The 6,151-nt window shown below is 38.6% G+C and overlaps 1 long non-coding RNA gene across 1 annotated transcript; it reads right to left on the minus strand.

The window, feature by feature from the left end:
• Window positions 1–4,010: 4,010 nt before the first annotated feature.
• On the minus strand, window positions 4,011–5,533 carry LOC310639016. Its single transcript, XR_014492209.1, has 2 exons — window positions 5,452–5,533; window positions 4,011–4,738 (listed from the first exon to the last, which is right to left on the minus strand). It is a non-coding gene; the product is annotated as an uncharacterized lncRNA (long non-coding RNA).
• Window positions 5,534–6,151: the final 618 nt, after the last annotated feature.

A 6,151-nucleotide genomic window follows, 5' to 3' on the forward strand; every position in this document is an offset into this window, starting at 1 on the left:
TTATTATCCATTAGAAAGTAAGTTTCTAGATGCTGCAATCATCACAAATCTTACCTCTTTTTAAATCTGTGTCTATCATTTAAAGTTCATTTGTTGGGTGTTTGAAATGTTTTCCTTAGTACTTTTGTGTTAGGTATTACAGTTGAGGACTATATTAAAAAGTTACAATTTATACTTAGAAATGTATTCTCATGGACAAAATGTGCTAAGAGAGAAACTGAACTTTCCACAGCAGGTCTTGTGCTGCCCTGACACCCACCCACAAATTCCTAGCCACAAAGACCTGCTGAACAGCCCTTTTCCATCTGTCAATTGCAGATTAAGATGCTTTCCCGTACTGCAGAAGATTTGGGGAATTCTGCCTTTCCCGTTATCTCTATGTTCGTTTGTAAGCATCCTTGCTGATCTTGATTCATTTACTTCTTCAAATATTTTACATTTAAGTTCTATATCCCAGGATTCTCCTATCTTCTACCATTCCCTAAAAATGTTGGGGCTGAAAAAATCCCACCATTTTGGAGGGCATGAAGTTGGAAGCCAGCCATACCCAATTACCTGCAGAAAAGTCATCACACACACACACACACAAACAAACAAACAAACACACACCCCTACACTCCTGACTTCTGAACAGACAACTGAGGATTGGCCTGCAATGTATTTTGAATAGCTGTGCATACATACTTACCAACATGTTGCCTTCCAATTTCAGGATCTAAGTCCAAATCTTCTCTTTAATCTCCAAAGAGGCATCCTATTGTAATCACTGCTGAAGCCTAACTACTGGTATGTTGTATGTTATACTCTTTCCTGAAAAGCAATTTTATCTTTTTGATGCCGGGTAGACATTTTGTTTGCCCAGACGACAACAGTGTAGAATGTTTTATGGCTAAGAGGGTGCATATTGTCTTTGTGACTGGATCACAGAATTGTACTGATGCTACTACTAGGTTCCTTGCACCTATGATTTTTATTTTATTTCTTTTATTGCGTGCACACCTGAGTTTCTGAGTGATGGTTTATACATTTATTAAATGTTGCAAACAGACCAGGCAAAAATAGGCTAGGTGGGTAAGTAAACTAGACCTGCTGATAGATTTTTCTGTTTCCGTGATAGTCATCTCAGCAGACACTGAGCTGCCATGGTGAAGTTTCTGGGAACATAGTACAGTGGCTTCCTTCAGATACTGTCTGTGGCTTTACATTTAGATATGCCTGAAATAAAAAATGATTTAGAATGTCCTGTTAACCAACTGATAAAGTTTGAACAGATTGTGCGATTAGATCTGAGAGTGGGAAAAAACAGTCATGCAGCTAAGAATTCAGCAATGTCTGAAGATTTCTGTCATAGGAATGGATTGAACTCCATCATCCCATCAAGAATATCCTCCACACACATTAAAATCCAACACTCCCACTCTTTTCTTCCCTTATTGCTTAGATCTCCAGAAAGCTTCTTAGAACTTTTCCGGGGAAATACAGATAAAGAAATACTTTGCATTCTCCTAAAGAGGCAGAACAATACTTGCTCTCAGTTTAGTTAATATGAAACACAGCCAAAGGGTTTTTTTAAAAAAAGAAAAAAAATGATTGGCCCTTCCTGCAGACAAAAAGTGGGTTATACAAATTGTACATTATAAAGTCAACCTTTCTTAGTGTACACGCAACACAAACACAAATGTTTGTAGTGGCAGAAACTCAAAACAACTTCCTGGACCCATGCAGACTTTTGACTGGTCTACATACCAGAGAAAAATGGCACCTGAACTCATATATGAGGGAACACCTGCTGCCGGCATCAAGTTCCCTTCATCCAGTGCGCTCCCATAGGGAGGGTCTTCTCAGGGTCCCACCGGTAAGAGATTGCCGGCGGATAACACCCAGGGATAGAGCCTTCTCAGTGGGTGCGCCTGCCCTGTGGAACCAGCTGCCTGCGGAGCTTAGGACTGCCCCCGACCTCCGTTCATTCCGCCGGGGCCTGAAGACCTGGCTCTTTGAGCTCTCTGGCCCAGGCTGAGGATCAATCTTATTTTAACTGGGGTTTTATTTGACAGGGGCACATACAATTTTTTCTTTTTAAATCTGTTTTAACTTTTGTATTTCGGTTTTTTAATTACCCTGTAAACCGCCCTGAGTCTTTCAGGAAAGGGCGGTATAGAAATGTAATAAAATAAATAAAATAAATAAATAAATAAATATTTAATGGAACTAGTGAAAAGTTTATAGAGAAGTAAACCATCTTGTTCCAAGCCCCATATGAGGCTCTCTGGGCAATGGGAGTAGAAAAAGCAAATGTAGCACCTTATTTTTGCCCTGCAGAACTGCATACAAGAATTAGGAAGCATTAAAGGAGCAGTGAGCAATATTGCAAAGAGCACCAAGGAGAAGAATAGTAGTCAAGGAGACTTGGATGATTTTCAGCTAGTGATGAGATGAAAATGGGCCAGAACAGATTTATCAGAACAGAGTGAGAGAACTCTGAAGCATATCTAGCACCTCCACGTACTTTAAAAAGCTGGCCAAAGCTGGTGATTAAGTGGTATATCTAATACAGTAGTTCTCCTTAATTGCCAACTGGTATGGAATGGAGAAATGCTATTAGATGATATTAGTCTCCTTCCTTCCCTATTTGAGTACAAGGGGAAGACAGAGAATTGATGGGTCCGATGCAAGTGTATGGACAAATGCTCATCATCTCAGCTTGTTCCAGCAATAACCTATAGTTCTTCTAAGGACAAACTTGTAATTTCTTTGGTATTTGCCCTTTCATCTTATCCATTGTCTTCCCCTACCTCCATTTCTATCAACTTTGGCAAGAATAGTTGTTGTTTTTTCTACTCCATAATCCATCCATCCAGAGTTACATGGTAAGACTGATGGAGAGAGAGAGAGAGAGAGAGAGAGAGAGAGAGAGAGAGAGAGAGAGAGAGAGAGATCCTCTTGCATCACATGCCCAAAGCAGGTCATTTTTTCTTGCTGATCAGATCAGATCAGATCTTGAAGAAATCACTCTTTCTTTGGTCCAGGATTGACAAATTGGTTGTTCTTCTGTAGATCATGATACTTTCAATACAAGTCCAGATCTATAATACAAAAGCATGCCCTTTAACTTGCTCTTTCTCAATATCTAGTTTTCTCAGCCTCACATTGCCACTGGAAAGGCCATTGCTTTAATCTTTCTTGTCACAAGAATTCATTTATAATCTTTTCTATGTTTGATCATTGCCTTCCTCCTCAAGCAATGGAAAGAAATCCCCTACTTTATTTTTCCAGTCCAACTTTATTCTTGAGTTCAAGGAAACAAAACTACCGGTATCCGCTCATTTTCTTCATCGTCAGCTCTTTATTAAGCATGCTAGTTGATATTATCTAAACATAAACCCTTATCTTTCATTTTCTATTTTCTTAATCAGTTCTTCTACAAATATATATTTTATATAACAAAGTAGCATGATCAACACATCTCAGGTTGTTAGTGTTTTGACCTTCTAGCTTGATTCTAGCCAGTTGTGCTATTCTTAAAATAAGTTACATTACTCCTGAATTCCTCTTTTCTGCACAATCAGTGCTGCAGGTTTTTGTTGTAAAGGTTCTCTGAAAAATACTTACATGCTTTGGTATAGTCATTAGCCTTAATATAATTAACATTGCTACACCAAGGCCCTGAATTTATCTTTTTTTTATTTAAAAAGTTTTACAGTACATTTTAACTTTGTCAATCCCCCCCTCCCCCACCCCTATCTAACCCTCCCTATCCCTCTCCCCCATTCCCCCCTCTCCCCCCCCGACTTCCCAGAGCTAAATACAGGGTATAGAAGCAAAAAACAAACATAAGCATCCATATGCTATCTACAATAAACTATTAATTCTATCACCCTCTAGCTCATATAAAATGGTTACAAACCATATTAATATTACAGATAAAAAAAAGAAAACAGAAAAGGAGCTTTACTCAAATGCTAAATGAAATTTCTTAGTCCCAATCCTTATTCATATTAATTTCAAAACAAAAACAAAAAAAACTTTCATCTACTATTTACCTCTAGTTTCTAAACAAATTCTCAATTACGCGCCAAGAGCGCCTATCTCTATTAACCTTATTAATCTCCAGCCAAACTGAACTATGATCAGAAATAGTTCTTGCATATATCACACCAAATGTCTCACAATTCCAGATCATCCTTAAGTTCAAATAAAAAAGAAATTTAGGCAATCTAGCATGACTCATGACACGCTTAAAAAAAAAAGAAAAAACCCCGCTTTTTCCATCTATACGTCCAAAACACCATTCCAATCTCCAATGAAAAAATAAATAAAAATTTTTAAAAAAATTTATAATCCCATTAAGTACCCTTTATATGTAGTAATTTAAGAAAAATCAACTTGTTGTTAATTAGGAGCTTGCGTACCCAATCTTAAATTCAATAAATACTTTTGATCCATGACCCTAATATACATTTCTTGCAACCAATAACATCAGTCTCAAATTGTTTTGAATATTGAAAAACTTTTTTTCTCCTCTATGATGAATTTAATCCACTGACATTCTAAATTAGAAATTTAGTCACCAATCTTGACGGCCCAAAGCTTTTGGAGCACGTCTGACATAGCCCCTATAACTTCTTTGGACCGCGCCCCTCCCACAGCTTCACTGTAAGTACACTTTGGAGGTTCCATGACTTTCTGCTGGTCTTGCTCTTGCTCTCGTCTCGCTCGTCTTAGGGAGGCGCGCGACATCCTCTGCTCTCCAGCAGCAGCCAATGAAACTGTAACTTGATCCCCTCCAACACCATTCTCCTCTGTCTGTCTATCTGCAACATCTTGAGGCTTTCCCTCGCCAAATCCCTTTGCAGCTTCCAGAAGTGATAGGGGAGTTGCTTTTAACACGTTGCTGTAAAAATCACGTGCCTGGGCCACAGTAACCAGACGATGTCTTTTACCTTCGTGCATCACCACCAGTCCGACTGGAATCTCCCATCTAAACTTGATATCACATTTCTTAAGTTCCTGTGTAAAAAATGCAAAATCTTTCCTTCTCCTTAAAATCTTTGGAGGAATCTCTTTTAAAACCAGGACTTCTTGCTCAGCAACTACCAATTTAGTATCATAAGCAGCTTGAATGACTTCATCTCTAATTACTCTCTTTGTAAAATAGACCACCACATCTCTGGGTAACTTCCTCTGTCTTGCAATCCATGAATTTACATGAAAGATTTTATCCATGCTTCCCTCAATTTCAGATGCTGGCTGGCCCAATACCACTTCCAAAGCCTCAGAGATCAGCTGCTTTAAATCTTCTTTAGGATTCTCTTTTAAGCCCCTAATTCTAATGGCATACTGCATCTGATGGTACTGAACAAGGCTCAATTCTCCGTCCATTTTGTCCCTTATATTTTCAATCTCTAATACCTTTACTTCTAATATAGAGTTCTTTTGACTGAGATCCTCCACTTTTTCCTCCAACTGTTGCACACATACAGCTACACTTTCAATTATAGACAACATGTCTTCCCTCATTGCTCTAAACTTCTCTTCCATCTTCTTCTCCAATTTCTCCTCCAGCTTTTTCAACTTTTCATCCATCATATCAGACATTAATTGTGAATGCTTTTCGAAGGCATCTTGTAAATCCTTAAGCGTCAATGCCGGAGGAGGTGCAGGAGGAAGCAAAGCTTGCAACGAGGTCTTCTGCACCGGGGAAGACCCCGCACTCCAAAGAGCTTTAGAAGTTTTGGCCGCCATCTTTCCCCACTTTCACTTGTTGCACACTTTCACTTTGAAGCTATAAAATCCATTGAGCTAGAGAGTAAAAATAAAAGTCCATATCACCATGACCTCCTGTACCGCTCTGCCTGCATCTTTTTTTTTATTGAAAAGTTTTAAGATACAATTTTCCTTTAAAAAATCCCCCCTTCCCCCTCCCTCCTCCCCCCATCCCTCCCCCCCTCCCCCCCTCCCCCCCTCCCCCCCGACTTCCCAGAGCTAAATACAAGGTATATATATAAAAAGCAATCATAAACAATCATATACTAACAACTATAAACTCTAAAATCCATCACTCTCTAGCTTATATAGGATAAAACAAGCCTTAGTAATATTGAATATGTATAAAAAGAAACTAAAATAAGAAAAGAAAAAAAAACGAAAGAAG

This window comes from Vipera ursinii (assembly GCF_947247035.1).
Source record: "Vipera ursinii genome assembly, chromosome: 3".
Lineage (NCBI taxonomy): Eukaryota > Metazoa > Chordata > Lepidosauria > Squamata > Viperidae > Vipera > Vipera ursinii.